We start from the raw sequence: 17305 nt of genomic DNA, 5'->3' as shown, positions 1-17305 counted from the left end.
CAACGCTGATTTTTTATTCATGAAATTTTATATGCTAGTGCAAAAGAAAGTCAAGTTTATTCTAAAAAACTTCTAAACCTTTTTGAATTTTATTTTTAATTATTAATATTTTTTTCCATTTTCGGTGTATATACACCCAGGAACCAAAGGGTATTTCCCACCCTTCTCGCCTCTTAAATCTCCTCTCACTTATTATATATTTTTCTTTCCTATAGGAACCACACGTCATACTCTTTTTTGCATGTCCTTCTCTCCTTCTAATGTGGCAGAAGTAATGGGTGAAGGGGGGATCTTGTCTCTTCATGAAATTGTCCACGAGGTTAGCAGGCGTCTTTCTTAAGCTAGATTTCTAGAAGGCATATGGTCGTCTCGATTGGTCCTTCCTGTGCGTGGTGCTTGAGCGTAGGGGGTCTGATGGTTGTTGGTGCAATTGGATCATGCAGCTTGTTCGGACCAGGAGCACGCCAATAAACATTATGGGGAGCTCGACCCCTTCTTCCGGTCCTCGTGCGAGGTTAGGCAAGGGGATCCTATTTCCCTTCTCCTTTCCAACCTCGCGGTGGACGCCCTAGTGACCATCCTCGATAAGGCGAGGATGGCCGGCCATCTCACGGGGGTGGTAGGTCACCTTATCCCTGGGGGAGGAGTCACTCACCTGCACTATGCAGATGATATCATGATTGTGGTTGAGGGCTCTGTCCTGGACATCCTCAATATTAAATTCCTCCTCCTTTCCTTCGAAGCCAGGTCTGGGCTTAAGATAAATTCTGACAAAAGTGAGGTGATAGTCATGGGATATTCAGAGGCCGAGCAACAATAGATCGCGAACAACCTAAAGTGCAGGTTGGCCGTCTTCCCCATAGAATATTTGGGGATGCCGCTGCCAGACTCGAGTGTTCTTCTAAGCAAGTTTAACCCTCTTATGGGGAGGGTCACCGCATGGGCCGAACCATGGTGTGGACGGTTTACTTCCAAGGGAAGTAAAATGGTCTTGATTTATTCTAATCTCTCTAGCCTCCCCATCTATATGATGGAGATGTATATTCTCCCCGAAGGAGTGCATAGTCTGTTAGAGAAAGACCTCTCTCGGTTCTTCTGGCAAGCGATCGATGAACGGTCATTAAAAGTACCACGTGGTAAAGTGGGCCAACATCTGCTTGCCCAAGGACCTAGGAGGGTTGGGAATCATGGCCTCCCGTCGTATGAACGTGTCCCTCATGCTTAGGTGGGTCTGGCGGATCATTCGGCGGGAGGAGGGCCTTTGGTTGTAACTTATTCAGGCAAAGTACCTTCAGGGCGTGTCGCTTCTTGCTTGTGCCGTACGGAGGGGTCCCAGTTTTGGAAGTCAATCCAGAAGATCAAGCTTGAGAATTGACTCACGTTTTCCATCTCTATTGGGAATGGCGACAGGGCCATGTTTTGGTTGGATCACTGGGTTGGTGGAGGCTCGTTGTGCACTGGATTCCCCAACCTGTTTGCTATCTGCGTAGATCTGCTGCTACTGGTCTCCACGGCGGTTCAAAATGGGCAACGGAGCATCTTCTTCTGTCAGTCTTTTGGGCCAACGGAGGTGTTGGAGTGGGCCAATTTGCAGGCGGCCATCCATCAAGTGCTCATGGACTACCCAGACTTCCTGGAGTCTAATCCCTCGGGAAAGTTCTCCGTGGCATCAGCCTACCATGCCTTGTGCCGTAGGCGGATTATTTCTTGGGTAGCCCCGCATTGGAAGGCGCCTCTACCCTTGAAGATCGAAATCTTTGTGAGGAAATTGTTGAGGGACCGCCTCCCTTCGAGGATGGAGGTGCTTAAGCAGCATGGCCCGGGTAATGGGCTATGTCATCTATGTGGGGTTCCGGAAATAGAGACCCACATCCTCTTCTCTTGCACGGCGGCTCAAGCGCTTTGGAGCTTTTTCCAAGAGGCATTGGGGCCAGATTGGGAGGCTCATTGTCGCAGGAAACCACGGCCACCTATGGGACTAGGAGGCCCCTTGCTGGTTCGGCAGGGGGACGTTGCATTGCACAAAGAGCAGACGAGCATGGGACAGCAAGGCAGAGATCACACAGGCAGTTTTACCCAGGTTCGGGCTGCCGCGAGGCATAAAACCCTACTCCTGCTTTGGTGGATTGATGGTGGAAATGTGGTGGTGGAGCGTAGTACACTTGCCCGGCAAGGGTTGCGTCGGGGCGATGGTGGCTACACGCGTATGGGGGTGTGAGTTATCCAACCTTCTAACCCTTTCTACAGTTGCCATGAGCCTCCTTTTATAGATCAAGGGGTCACCACAATGGCAAAGTAGTCATTACACACTGATAAGATAGAAACAGTGCTATCATACCTAACTCTATGGGCTGACAGGGCGCATTAAATGCACCGCTCAATGTCACATCGTCGGTTGCCCGGCAAGGCTTGCCGGGCTATTTTTCCAGCTCCGCGCCTGCTTGCTTGACACATCGCAGGACGAGTGTCATCTGTGGGTTTTTCCTGTAGGGAGAGGCAGCCATGTGGCGAATGGCTGCCACTTGGTCACTCTGCGGCTTGACATCGCACTGATCGACAAAGTGGGTCATGGTGGAATGGTCGGTGAGGTGGTTTTGCCTCCGCGAGCCCTAGCAGGCCCTGCCGGGGCGCTTTGGTTGCCTGCTTCTAGGGGTGGCCTCGCCCCTTGCCGGGCTCGCCTGTCCGGCAAAGGAGGCCTTTTTCTTGATGATATCCTGCTTCTATGGCTTGATCTTTGGTCCTTCTGATCTGCACGTTGGTCCTTCGAATCTCTTGGTCCCTTGTGCTCTGACTTGGGCTGGTGCTTCAATCTTGTTCTCGTGCCTATGCATAGTCTGGGCAACAGACCCAGGGTTTGTTGCACCGACAGAAGCCCCCGGGCCTACCCCGGATGCGCTGCCGAGCGTCCTCGGGGTAGGGCCTAAGTAGTGCACAGGCGGGGTTGCTGAAGAGGCTGTTCTCTTGAGGTCTTCTTTGCTTCTTCATTAGCCTTGATTCCGGGCCAGTTTCCGATTTCTCCGCGCGTCGTGTAAAGCCAATAGTGGTGGGGCCGCTCTAGTAATGGCCCGTGAATGACTTTAACGCACGGGATAGAAACTGCCAATTCACTCTTCCCACCACGCCCTTATCCTTGGCCACGTATGGTGCATGCATCGCGTGGGGTAGGTAACGGAGGCACGTGGCGCGAGAGAGCATCAAGGCGAGGGTCGGGTCATCTTGAATCGGCGGAGGAGGACGGTGGTCGCTCGTTTGATGGAGCGGCTCCCCTCCTCGTCCTGCCTATAAAAGGAAGGGGCAGAGGAGGGCGGAGTCACTCATCCTCACATTCCTCCTCTTCTTTCTTCTGCTTCTACCAGTTATGTCGAAGAGAGGAGCCTGGGGCCAGCCCGGGCTCTTGGTTGGGGCTAATGTCACCACATGCTGGCGCTGATGCTCGAGGAGTGAGCCTGGTCCTTGGTGTGGTGAACCTCTCAGTTCCTTCGAGGCTCGGCCGGGAGGCGGGGCTGGAGATCATTGGTAATCCCAGCACTACCCCTCCCGGAGGTCTTGGGGCCAATGTCGACGAGAGGCGTGCCTTCCTTCTCGCCAAGGTGGGGAGCGGTGCGCCTCAAGCCCCCTGGCCGTCTTGGCCATTCGCCGTCTCCCTTGGGAAGGCGCCGGACTGGAATCTCGGCCTCCCCCTGGAACGGTGTTGAGGAAAATGAAGCCAGGGAGAAGGAGAAGGCGGGAGGCAGGCCGACCAGTAGGAGCACGACTGCATCGATGCGTTCGTCCAGTACTGGCGACCTGCTGCCCGTCTGTCTGGCTCTTCCCCCCTTTTCCCAGCGCCGTTGAAACCGTTTCTTCCGGCTGCCGGGGAAAGGCTTGTCCCCTTGGTGCTTCCGCTTCCCTCGGGAGTCTTCTGGCTGGGCCCTGGCGTCCTCCTCTACCGGTGCCTGTGCTGGAGCTCCTCGTTTAGTCCTGGAAGCGATGACCAGGGGACCCTCGAGGTGCTCCGCACGTCTTCTTCCTTCGCAGCCTCGCCACTCCCGATCTTGTCAGGCTGCGCTTGTAAGTTCCTGACAAGGATCGGCGTGGCGTTGTGCTGGCGCGTCGCCCGTCCTCTTCTCTTCCCACCGCACTACCTGGGATAAGAGGGACAGGGAGAGGATTTTATGGAGCACTTATCTTTTTTCAATCTTAAACCTGTAGGCACTTGCCAAATTTTAATTCAAATAATGTAATCTCTCGAGTCCATGCTTGTGTTCTGTAATGCTTGTACTTGCATCAGCATATAAATGAAAAGGATGAACCTTGCCGGGAACCCGTGCATGTGTATGTCCATGCAGAGGCGAGATGCCTCGTTAATGTAAATAAACGAGTTTTCCTCGGCAGGCTATCCTGCCGGCACCCCTTTTTGTCTACCGGAGAGCTGCGTCTACCGGGTTTCCGACAAAGGGCCCAACCCCCCGCCAACTTCTTTCTACCAAAGGCCACTGCGACCACCCTGGCCGAAGCAGCGTTCGAGTCATGGATGGGAGCACCTAAGTCTCAAAAGAGTGGCGAAGCTTTCTCATGATCAAGTTATAGCCTTACAGAACACTAATGGATAGGAGGTAACACTTATCTGTTTGGCGTGTCGGGGATCGTTGTGCCGGGCAACCTTCTCAACTCCTTGTCGAAGCCAAGTTCACGGCAGGAACCTGCAGCTTCACGCGGATGAGAATGAATGCAGGATGCGATCCTATATAAATGCATATGCAAATGCTCATGCAGTGATCTTGGAATGCTCATGCATGCATGCAATCTTGGTCGGGGGCCCCCCACAGCGCTTCTTTATTTTCTCTTGCATAGGGTCATCGCCCTGGCTTTGTACAAGGGGTTACATGCAGCTGAGACAAGGCCTGTACAAATGGGTGGCTGTCGGGCAGGGCCCGACAGCCGCGCCTTACAGGTAGAACTTGCGGAGATGCTCAATATTCCATGAGTTTTGCAACTGAGTGCCATATCCGATCTCCAGATGGACTACACCAGGTCTGGTGACTCGTACTACCCGGGAAGGGCCTTCCGACTTCGGTCACAACTTGTTTGTACCCTTGACGGACTGAACGCGCCTAAGGACAAGGTCACCTTCCTCAAAACAGAAGGTGTGAACCCTGCGGCTATGATAGCGACGTAGGGCTTGCTGGTAGCGTGCAGCACGCGTAGTAGCCCGGAGATGGTTCTCCTCGAGTAGCACAATGTCGTCACACCGGTGCTGATCTTGCGCTACTTCATCGTAGGCAAGCACTCGAGGCGACCCGTAAATGTGTTCCGTGGGGATAACTGCTTCTGCCCCGTAGAGCAGGGAGAAGGGAGTCTGCCCAGTAGCTCGGTTTGGTGTCGTTCTGAGGGACCAGAGAACTACTGACAGCTCTTCGATCCACCGCCTGCCATGCGTCTGCAGCGTATCTAAAGTTCTTGTCTTGAGTCCACGCAGCACTTCAGCATTCGCCCTCTCAGCTTGTCCATTGCTCCGGGGGTGTGCCGCAGAGGCAAATGAGATCTTGCATCCAAGGGCATGAACATATTGCATGAAGGCGTGGCTCATGAACTGGGTGCCGTTGTCGGTGATGATCCTTGCCGAAATTCCAAAACGACACACCAATTCTTTCAAGAACTTGATAGCTGACTGAGAAGTCACCTTTCTCACGGCAGTCACTTCCGGTCACTTTAAACTTGTCGATGGCAACGAACAAGATATCAAAGCCCCCGATTGCTCGGGAGAAGGGGCTGAGGATATCGAGCCCCTAGACCGAAAATGGCCATGATAGAGGGATTGTTTGAAGAGCTTGGGCAGGCAGGTGGGTTTTCTTGGAATGGAACTGGCAGGCTTCACATTTGGTGACTAGCTCGACCGCATCTTGGAGGGCTGTGGGCCAATAGAATCCTTGCCGGAATGCTTCCCAAGTAATGCCCTTGATCCAATGTGGGAGCCGCACATGCCTATGTGTATCCTTTCCTTCTTCCCGGCAGACACACTTCAATTTCACACTATTGGGCCTCCTTCTGTAGAGAGTGTCATCGACAAACTGATACATACTGGCCCTCCGGGCTACTTTTTTAGCTTCATCTTGGTCGTCGGGAAGCTCTCCGGTTTGGAGGAAGTGGACAATGTGATTTGCCCAAGTTGGAGCCTGTGGCTCGGCAATGAGGACTAGCGGCACCTCCTCTGCTGTGGGAGCACATGCCTCGCTTGCAGGGTCCATGGGCCTGGCTGGAGGGGGTGGTCCGGCAGGCTGTGAGCAGTTGTTTCCGGCAGGGTCTCTACTGGGAGCGGACAGCTCTATCGGGAGAGGCTTACCGTAGTCCAACTTTCTCCTTTTCCGTGCCATTGTTGCTGGGGATAGAGAGGGCTGAGTGAGATGGAGAACAAAAGTCCCTTGTCCCACAGGAAGCTTCTGCGCATCACACTTTGATAGATGATCAGCTATGCTGTTTTCCGCACGGGGTACGTGCTCTATTTGCAATCCGTTGAAGTGCTCCTCCAATCTCCTCACTGCTTCCTTGATGTATGCCTCCATCAATGGACTTTGGTAATTCTTGTTGACTTGTCTCACCACAAGCTGTGAATCTCCTCAAACGATTAGCCTCTTAATTCCTAGTTCAGCTGCAATCCTGAGCCCGGCAAGGAGCCCTTCATACTCAGCTGTATTGTTGGTTGCTTCTTTCCGGGCAAAATGCATTTGAACGACGTACATCAAGTGCTCCCCAGAGGGGGCGACAAGAAGCACGCCAGCTCCTGCACCTTGTAGGGAAAAATCACCAGCAAAATACATAATCCATTCTTGGGGCGATTCCTTACCGGGGATAACTGTCTCTGTTACTTCCTCATAAGGGGTTGGCATCCATTCTGCAATAAACTCTGCCAATGCACTGCTCTGAATAGTTAATGTGCTCTCAAACTTCAAACCAAAGCTGGATAACTCCAAAGCCCACTCCACTATTCTGCCAGTAGCCTCAGGGTTTCAGAGTATCCTTTGCAATGGAAAACGAGTAACAACCGTGATCTCAAGGGCTTGGAAGTAGTGGCAAAGTTTCCTTGAGGCCATAATGAGACCAAAGAGCAACTTCTGCACGCCAGAGTTTCTCGATCTAGCCCCCTGTAACAAGGAGCTGACGAGGTACACTAGGCGCTGCACCACTTTCTTCCTTGCCGCGTCCTTGGGGTTGCTCTCATTGTCGTGCTCATTGTTGTCCTGATCCTTCTCTGACTCTGCCGGTCTCTGCTCACTTTCTGCCTCATCCACTTCTCGCTGTGCTACCAAGGCCGCACTGACCACTTGGTCGGTTGCTGCCAAGTATAGCAGCAATGGCTCCTGGGGCTTGGGAGCAACCAAGGTAGGCACATAGGACAAGTAGGCCTTAAACTCTTGCAAAGCTGCATCTGCTTCTGGGGTCCACTTCATAGGACCTGCCTTCTTCAAAATTTTGAAGAATGGCAGGGCACGCTCGACAGACTTGGAGATGAATCTGCTTAGCGCGGCAACACATCCTGTCAGACGCCTCACATCCTTAATTGTCCTTGGTGCTTGGATCTGCTCGATGGCCTTGATCTTGTCGGGGTTGGCTTTGATCCCGCGATGGGATACAAAGAATCCAAGCAACTTGCCAGAGGGAACACCAAATACACACTTCTCCGGGTTGAGCTTCAGATTGATCTTGCGTAGATTAGCAAATTTCTCATCCAAATCTTGAAGAAGGGTGGCCTTATCCTTGGTCTTGACCACAATATCATCCATATAGGCTTCTATGTTTCTATGCACTGTGGCTCAAAACCAATCTGGACTGCCCTTGCAAAAGTGGACCCGACACCCTTTAATCCGAATAGCATGCAGACAAAGCAGTATGTACCACATGGAGTGATGAACGACGTCTTCTCTTCATCTTCCTTGGACATGAAGATTTGGTGATACCCGGAGTACGCGTCCAGAAAGGAGAGAAAATCACAACCTGAAGTGGAATGCACAATCTGCTCGATACGCGGCAAGGGAAACGGGTCTTTTGGGCAAACCTTGTTGAGATCTGTGAAATCTATGCAAAGCCTCCAGTTCCCGTTAGCCTTTCGGACTACTACTAGATTTGCCAACCATGTGGGGTGCAGCACTCCTCTGACCAAACCAGCTGCCTCAAGTTTCTTGATCTCTTCTGCAATGAACTGCTGTCTCTCCAAGGCCTGCTTCCAGACTTTCTGCTTGATAGGTCGGGCATGTGGACAGACAACAAGGTGGTGCTCGATTACCCCCCTGGGAACACCGGGGATATCAGATGGTTGCCAGGCAAACACATCGATATTCGCCCGCAGGAAGGCAACGAGCGCGCTTTCCTATTTGTCATCGAGAGTGACACTGATAGTGAAAATGCCATCAACGCCAGCCAGCCCTGCCGGGACCTTCTTCACTTGGGGTGCAGTGACCTTGGATCTCTTGCTATTAGAACACTCTGGCACATCGTCAACGGGTGTCGTGCACTCGGTGGGGGCACGCTTCCCGGACTCTTTGCCGGAGTCCCTACAATCTCTCTTCTTTCCTTTACTTTCCTTGGTGGGAGCTGCCGTTGCCTCTGCCTCTACCACGACCATGTCTCGGTACATCTTGTCCATACAAATGATTGCATCCTTCTCATCTGATGGGATGGTGATGACTCCCAGTGGCCCAGGCATCTTCAAGGTGTTGTAGGCATTGTAGGACGCCGCCATGAACTTAGCCAGGGTCGGGCGTCCAAGAATCCCATTGTACACAGGGGGAGATCAACCACATCAAACACAATCCTCTCAGTCTGGTAGTTCAGTTCTCCCCCAAACGTTACCGGCAACGTGATCTTTCCCTTAGGACAGCTCCTGCCGGGATTAACTCCTTGAAACGTGCCGGTAACCTCTAGATCTTCCTCTCATATCTAAAGCTTGCTGATAACTGCTGGGGAAATCAGATTCAACCCGGCCCCGCCATCCACTAGCATATTTGTGACCTTGAGGTTGCGAATTGTTGGGGAGACCAACAATGGCAAACACCCTACCGCAGTGGTACGGCCAGGATGATCCTCCTCGTCGAAGATGATGGGCGTACGGGACCACTTGAGCGGCTACCGGGCCTCTGGCGCTGGTTCCACGATGTTGACTTCTCGTGCCCATCGCTTGAGCTGGCGATGAGAAGTGTGCAGAGATGCACCTCCGTCAATGCACATGGCGTCGGTGGCCTTCTGAAACTCCTGCACACTGGTTTCCTCTTCATCCCCTCCATCACTCTCATCATCACAGGTTTCCTTCTCTCGACCTCTGGCGGGCTTTCCTTGGTTCCGAAAGGGTTTTCCGGGGCGATTTACTTTACCACCTCGGCCCTTACCGCCAGCAACATTCTGACCCTTTTCTTTATCACGCTTCTCATACTCTGCTCTCTATTTCTTGACAAGCTGTTCAACCTGATAACACTCTTGAAGGTCGGGCCCTTGGTCCGATGAATCTTGCAGTACGGCCCATCGCCTTTCCCAGCTTTCTCGGCAGCAGCAGCTTCTCGGCAGTGAGTGCACGCGGCAGCTTCCTTGCTGGGGGACTCAGCTTTGGCCTTCTTGCCGGTACTAGGCGTACTCGATCCTTCAACAGTCATCACTGCCTCATCTCTCCGCTTCTTCCTGCGCTTCTTGCTCTTCTTCTGACTGGTTGATTCGTCCTCATCCTCTGAATCAATGTTGGTGCAATCTTCCTCTCCGGGCAACTTTCTTCCCTCCTCCATCCGAGCACACTTATCCACTAATGTGTAAAGCTCCTTCACAGTCTTGGGCAACCGCATGTTCATCTTGGAACGAATCCGGCGGTTGCGCACATTGGACTGGAAGGCAGCTATTACGGCTGCCGGATGGATATTCGGGATATTTCTATGAACTTTGTTGAATCTCAGTAAATACTTATGGAGGGTTTCTCCTTCCTTATGCTGGAGAAGCTGCAAGTCGCTGGGCCTGCCGGGTTCTTGATGACCGCCAGCACAGGTCAGCCCATGACGAAATGGAGTTCTCCGGTAAGTGCATCAGCCAAGACCTCACATTGGACTTGAGGGCCAAAGGGAAGTAGTTGGCAAACACCTTCTCATCTCTTCCCCCGGCAGCTTGAACAGCGATGGTGTAGATGCTCAGGAACTCTGTCGGGTTCAGCCTCCCGTCGTACTTCTCAGGTATCTCTGGCTTGAACGTGCGAACGGATGGCCAACGGACTTGCCGCAGCTCTCGTGTAAAGGCAGGGCAGCCAACCTCGAAAGGTAGGCACCCGCCAACACCGAGCGCAGGCTCGTCGACGTTGAGGCCGTCGCACCCGTCGGTCCGGCGGAGGTCGTCGCGGCGTTGCTCGATGACGACGCGCGCGTCTCCTCTCCGCCTATCCTCCGGGGGCTCTACGTTTGCCTGGACGTGCTCGTGGGTCAGAAGAGGCCATCGAGACGTCGTCAGGGTCTTGATTCTATTGCACTCGCCCTGGCTGCCACGGTGGGGACTGCATCATGGGGATGGCCCCTCTCGTACGGTCAGCAACATGAGCTATCGCTGTCTCTTGGGGAGGTCGTGGCGGGCCAGCTCACCGCGAGCCCCCAGCTTCAGCGAAACCGAGCAGGCTTTGGATGGTGGCATGCCATTCGTCCATCTGCTCGGCCGCTGGCAGAAACCTCAGCAGCAGCTGAGCTCTCGCCATGCCCTCCGAAGCTGTACTTGGCATGGATGATGATGAAGTCAATCGTACCGTCGCTCAGGTCCTAACGGTGCCAGCGGCGGTTGCGCCCCCGCTGTTGCTGCAGGGCGACCACCTGGATGTGGTGTGGCGAAGGCGCTCGAGGGCCAGCGGCTCCGTCGGGCACAGTGGCTTGGTCGGCCCGTCCCGGGGGAGGTGCACGCGCTGCGACTACACCCGTGGTGGGGGCGGCCGGAGGGCGGCGGTTCGCCCCGGTCCGAGCGCCGTTGCTGTGGATGTGCCCGTCGGTGGGAGAGAGGGGCGCGGATGGAGTAACACCCTCACCCGTACCTTGGCGAGCGTGGCCTTCGGAGTGTTGCTGATGCTGCTCTCCTCCGGTGCCCCCTGCTCCTACGTCGGCTGCGGGGGAAGTGGTGACGGTGCCGCCTGCTCCGACCACATCCCCAGCTGCGTCCGCGTCCTCGTATGCCTCTGCACCCCCCACAACGTTAGAAGCCGCGGGCGGCAGAGCCTTCGAGGTGGATGGGTGAGCCGAAGGACCGGGTTTCTTCTTTGGCGCCATGGTCGATGGCGTCGTCGAAGATGAAGATGGCGATGAAGATGACACGCTGCACACGCCTTCAGGTTCGCACAAGCGAGCGCCTTACCTGGCGCGCCAAAGATGTCGCGGGAAACCATGGCCACCTATGGGACCATGAGGCCCCTTGCTGGTTCGGCAGGGGGACATCGCGTTGCACAAAGAGCAGACGAGCGTGGGACAGCACGATAGAGATCACACGGGTAGTTTTACCCAGGTTCGGGCCGCCGCGAGGCATAAAACCCTACTCCTGCTTTGGTGGTGGAAAGGTGGTGGTGGAGTGTAGTACACTTGCCCGGCAAGGGTTGCCTCGGGGCGATAGTGGCTACGCGCGTATGGGGGGTTGAGTTATCCAACCTTCTAACCCTTTCTACGGTTGCCACAATGGCAAAGTAGTCATTACGCACTGATAAGATAGCAACAATGCTATCATACCTAACTCCGCAGGCTGACAGGGCGCATTAAATGCACCACTCAATGTCACATCGTCGGTTGCCCGACAAGGCTTGCCCAACTATTTTGCCAGCTCCGCCCCTACTTGCTTGACACGTCACAGGACGGGTGTCATCTGTGGGGTTTTCCTGTAGGGAGAGGCAGCCATGTGGCGAATGGCTACCACTTAGTCACTCTGCGGCTTGACACTGCACTGATCGACGACGTGGGTGGTGGTGGAATGGTCGGTGAGGTGGTTTTGCCTCCGTGAGCCCCGGCAGGCTCTGCCGGGGCATTTTGGTCACCTGCTTCTGGGGGTGGCCTCGCCCCTTGCCGGGCTCTCGTGCGCAGCAAAGGAGGCCTTTTTCTTGACGATATCCCGCTTCTCTGGCTTGATCTTGGTCCCTCTGGTCTGCATGCTGGTCCTTCGAATCTCTTGGTCCCTTGTACTCTGACTTGCGCTGGTGCTTCAATCTTCTTCTCGTGCCTGTGCACAGTCTGGGCAACAGACCCAGGGTGTGTTGCACCGACACTCATGACCTTGCCGGATTTCTCCAGGCCAGAGCTATCCATAATGGAAGGAAGAGGCGACTATTTTCGCCAGTTTTTGCGGCGTTAGCTTGGACACTATGGACGGTGTAATAAGATGGTGATCGATCAGATTTTTCTTTGACGAACCTCTAATGCCTTCTTCAAAATTCTTTTCTTCTTGCAGCACCGGCACCCATTGGCTAGGCAGCGGGACCATGACCGGCTGGGGCTGATATTGTACGCACTCCATGACAAAGCTCGACATATCACTCCCCCGACGACTCCATGATGTTTGTGGCCGCTTCATGGTCTTTTTTCAGCTTTTTCTTTTGTGTTTCTTTGGGCGTGCTTGTGTTGTTGCCCCAACATACCTTTTTAATTTCAGCACCTTGCTACTCGCTGTATGGATTGGTTTGTTGATTGATTTATTTATAAAGCAGGGTGAAAGCCTATTTCAAGAGAAGAAATGGGTGCTTCCCTTGCCTTTGCCACGTAGGACTTGGAAAGAGGAAAGAGAAGCATAGTAACGACTCAGTGCAGCTGAAAGCGCCGATGCATTTGGTCTGCGCGTGTCCATTTGAGTCGAAATAGATGAAAACCCAAATCTTGTCCGCTCGCTGTCAGTGTGGACGCATTCTGTTCGGTGTCCACCTCGGGTCCACGTGTCGGCCACCCAACTACCACCCTCGATCATAGTCAATGTGTCTACCTAAGTCGGGCCGACATGGTAGTCAATGGAAGCGTACAGAGTCCACACTCTTTTTAAATGGCAAGCGTGTGGGGGGGGGGGGCTGATGCAATTTGGGCTGCATTTGCGTTGAAACAGATAGGGCGCGGACACGGGGGATGCACACCCTTGTCCTCCCCTGGCTGGCCTGTAGGGGGCACAAACCTCCCCATTTCCCACTACTCTCGCAAAAAACCTCCCATCATCCTGCTCTGCTCCTGCCATAACCACTGCTGCGAAAGCATACCACAGCCATCCCGCCCACTACCCCCGCCCGCCCCGCCGCCCCAAAAAGAAGAAGCCCAATAAAGTGATCATGTTGGAGGAGCTCGCCCAAGAATCAGCGGAGAAGTATGGCCATAGGGCCAGAGATGCGGAGAGGAAAGCCGCCTCCAAGGCCGCCGCCGCACAACAGTGGGCCGCCGTTGAGGATAAGAGATCCTCATCGCCAAGGCTAGCAGGCAGCGACGAAGCATTCCCTCCTCATTCTACAGTTTAGTCGACCCAGGCCAGCTATTCTTACCGCCGCCGACATGGCCGTGGCAAGCACCTGCTCATCGGTCGTTCGTCCTCCACAGGGGCAGTCGTCGGGCTCCTCTACAACACTGTAGACGGGCTGTCTCCATCCGACACACGACTATGGTGTGATACGTCTACAACATATCTGTAATTTTTTATTGTTCCATGCTATTATAGTTGGATGTTTATTATGCAATTATATATCATTTTTTGGGACTAACCTATTAACCAATTGCCCAGTGCTAGGTGCTATTTTTTGCTTGTTTTGGGTTTTCCAGAATATCAGTACCAAACGAAGTCCAATTGCCATGATTTTTTTGGGACAAAAGAGATACTAGAAGGTTCGGGAGGAGACCAGAAGATGAAGGAGTAGCCCACAATGCACCATGGCGCACCCAGGGGGTGGGCGCGCCCTGGTGTGTTGTGGGACCCACGTTCATCTATTTGACCTAATCCCGCCTCTATAAATTCTCTAAAATCGGGAAACCAACATAGAGCCAACACAAACCCTTTTTCCACCGCTGCAAGTTCCTGTTCTCGAGAGATCCCATCTGGGGGACTTTTCTAACACTCTCCCGAAAGAGGATTCAACCACAGAGGGGCTCTAGATCAACCTTGCTGCCCTTCCGATGATATGTGAGTAGTTTACCACAGACCTACGGGTCCATAGCTAGTAGCTAGATGGCTTCTTCTCTCTCTTTGATCTTCAAAACAATGTTCTCCTTGATGTTCTTTGAGATCTATTAGATGTAATCACTTTTTGCGGTGTGTTTGTTGGGATCCGATGAATTGTGAGTTTATGTTGAGATTATCTATGAATATTATCATAGTCTTCCTTGAGCTCTTTTATGCATGATTATTATAGCTTTGTATTTCTCTCTGATCTATTGATTTGGTTTGGCCAACTAGATTGATTTTTCTTGCAATGGGAGAGGTGCTTTGTGAGGGTTTGACCTTGCGGTGCTCAATCCTAGTGACAGAAAGGGACATGACATGTATTTGTATCATTGCCATTAAGGATAAAAATATGGGTTTTATTCATGTGTGAGTTTACTTTGTCTACATCATGTCATCTTGCTTAAGGCGTTAGTCCATTCTTTATGAACTTAATACTCTAGATGCATGCTGGATAGCGGTCGATGTGTGGAGTAATAGTAGTAGATGCAGGTAGGAGTCGATCTACTTGTCTCGGACGTGATGTCTATATACATGATCATTGCCTTAGATATCGTCATGATTATCCGCTTTTTTATCAATTGCCCAACAATAATTTGTTTACCCACCGTATGCTCTCCTCAAGAGAGAAACCTCTAGTGAAAACTATGGCCCCCAGGTCTATTTAAATCATATGTAAAAACCCAAAAATACCTTGCTGCAATTTTATTTCCGTTATTTTATTTTGTGTTTCTATTTATCTATTTATCACTACAAGATCTAATCTTTGCAATTAACCGCCAAGGGATTGACAACCCCTTGTTTGCGTTGGGTGCAAGTATTTGTTATTTTGTCTTTATGTACACCTAAAGAGTTGTTGTGTGGTTCTCCTATTGGATCGATAACCTTGGTTTCTAATCAAGGGAAATACTTATCTCTATTGTACGACATCATCCTCTCCTCTTCGGGGAAATCCCAATGCAGCTCACAAGTAGCAGGAAGAATTTCTGGCACCGTTGCCGGGGAGATATCATCAACATCTATAAAGTAGCTACACATAAACTTTCATATACTTGTATTTACTTCATTTTCCATTTGCCTCTCGTTTTCATCTCCCCCACTTCTGGAAGGTTTCCACAAAAAATACAAAACTATTTTTCGTTTGGTTTCTTTGTGTTTGCTTCTTTGCTTGCTTGCTATCTTGTTTGCCTAGTCATGATGTCTCAAGACAATACCAAATTGTGTGTTGTTTCAATACTAACAATAATGATTTTATTAGTACTCTGATTGCTCCTCCCCCCACTAGTGCGGAGTCTTGTGATATTAATGTTGCCTTGCTAAATCCTTATATGAAAAAACAATTTTCTTGTAGTCCTAATGAAGATGTTGCATCCCATCTTAAAACTTTCGTTGAATTGTGTGAGAAGAAAAATAAAACAGATGTGGATAATGATATTGTCAAATTAAAATTATTCCCGTTCTCACTACGAGATCGCGCAGAAACTTGGTTTTCATCTTTGCCACATAATAGTATTGATTCTTGGGAGAGATGTAAAGATGCTTTAATTGCCAAGTATTTTTCCTCCCGCAAAAATTATTTCTCTTAGAAATCCAATTATGAATTTTAAGCAACTAGGGCATTGACGTGGCTTGAGGTTGCGTCGGTATTTCCCCAAAGAGGAAGGGATGATGCAACACATCCATGTTAAGTATTTCCCTCAGTTATGAAACCAAGGTTATCAATCCAGTAGGAAAACCAAGCAACACTATTTAAACGGTACCTGCACACAAAGAACAAATACTTGCAACCCGACGCGTAAGAGGGGTTGTCAATCCCTCCTCGGTAAAAAGATAGATTAAACTATAAGAGATTGGATAAATAAATCTAGCAAGAACACAAAATAAAATAAGTAAAGAAAAAGTGCAGCAAGGTATTTTTGGGTTTTCAGAATAATAGATCTGAAAACAATATAATAAAAGATAGACCCGGGGCCCATAGATTTCACTAGTGGCTTCTCTTGAGAAAATAGCATACGGTGGGTAAACAAATTACTGTTGGGCAATTGATAGAAGAGCAAATAATTATGACGATATCCAAGGCAATGATCATGAATATAGGCATCACGTCCAAGATTAGTAAACCGACTCCTGCCTGCATCTACTACTATTACTCCACACATCGACCGCTGTCCAGCATGCATCTAGTGTATTAATTTCATGGAGAAACAGGGTAATGCAATAAGAACGATGACATGATTTAGACAAGATCTATTCATGTAGGAATAGACCCCATCTTTTTATCCTTAATAGCAATGATACATACGTTCCTCGCTATCCCTTCTATCACTAGGTGAGGACATCGCAAGATCGAATCCATCACAAAGCACCTCTTCCCATTACAAGAAAAATCAATCTATTTGTCCAAACCAAACAAAAGTTTCGGAGAAGAAATACGAGGCTATAAATAATCATGCATATAAGAGATCAAAGAAGACTCAAATAATATTCATGGATATAGATCTGATCATAAACTCGCACTTCATCGGATCCCAACAAACACACCGCAAAAAGTCATTACATCAAATAGATCTCCAAGAACAATGAGGAGAACATTGTATTGAGAATCAAAAAGACAGAAGAAAACATCTAGCTGCCTACGGACCCGTAGGTCTGTGGTAAACTACTCACGCATCATCGGAGGAGCACCAATGAGGATGGTGAACCCCTCCGTGACCGTGTTCCCCTTTGGCAAGGTGCCGGAAATGGGCTCGAGATTGGATCTCATGGTTCTGGAACTTGCGGCGGGCGGAATTGTGTTTCGTTGACTACCCTAGGGTTTTTGGAATATTTGGGTATTTATAGAGCTGAGAGGCGGTGGAGAGGACCTCCGTGGGCCCCACAACTCATCAGGGTGCGCCAGGGGCCTCTAGCGCGCCCTGGTGTCTTGTGGGCCCCAGAGGCCTCCCTTCTGGTGCTTCCTTGGCTCCCAAGTTGTCTTCTGGTCCAAAAAAATCTCCAAAAAGTTTCACTGCGCTTGCACTCCGTTTGACAGGGATATTCTTTGAAGTAAAAAACAAGCAAAAAAATAGCGACTAGCACTGGGCACTATGTCAATAGTTGTCCCAAAAAATGATATAAAGTTGCTATAAAATGATTGTAAAACATCCAGGAATGATAA

Source organism: Triticum aestivum, chromosome 3D (assembly GCF_018294505.1).
Source record: "Triticum aestivum cultivar Chinese Spring chromosome 3D, IWGSC CS RefSeq v2.1, whole genome shotgun sequence".
NCBI lineage: Eukaryota > Viridiplantae > Streptophyta > Magnoliopsida > Poales > Poaceae > Triticum > Triticum aestivum.
This window is presented reverse-complemented; position numbering follows the sequence as displayed.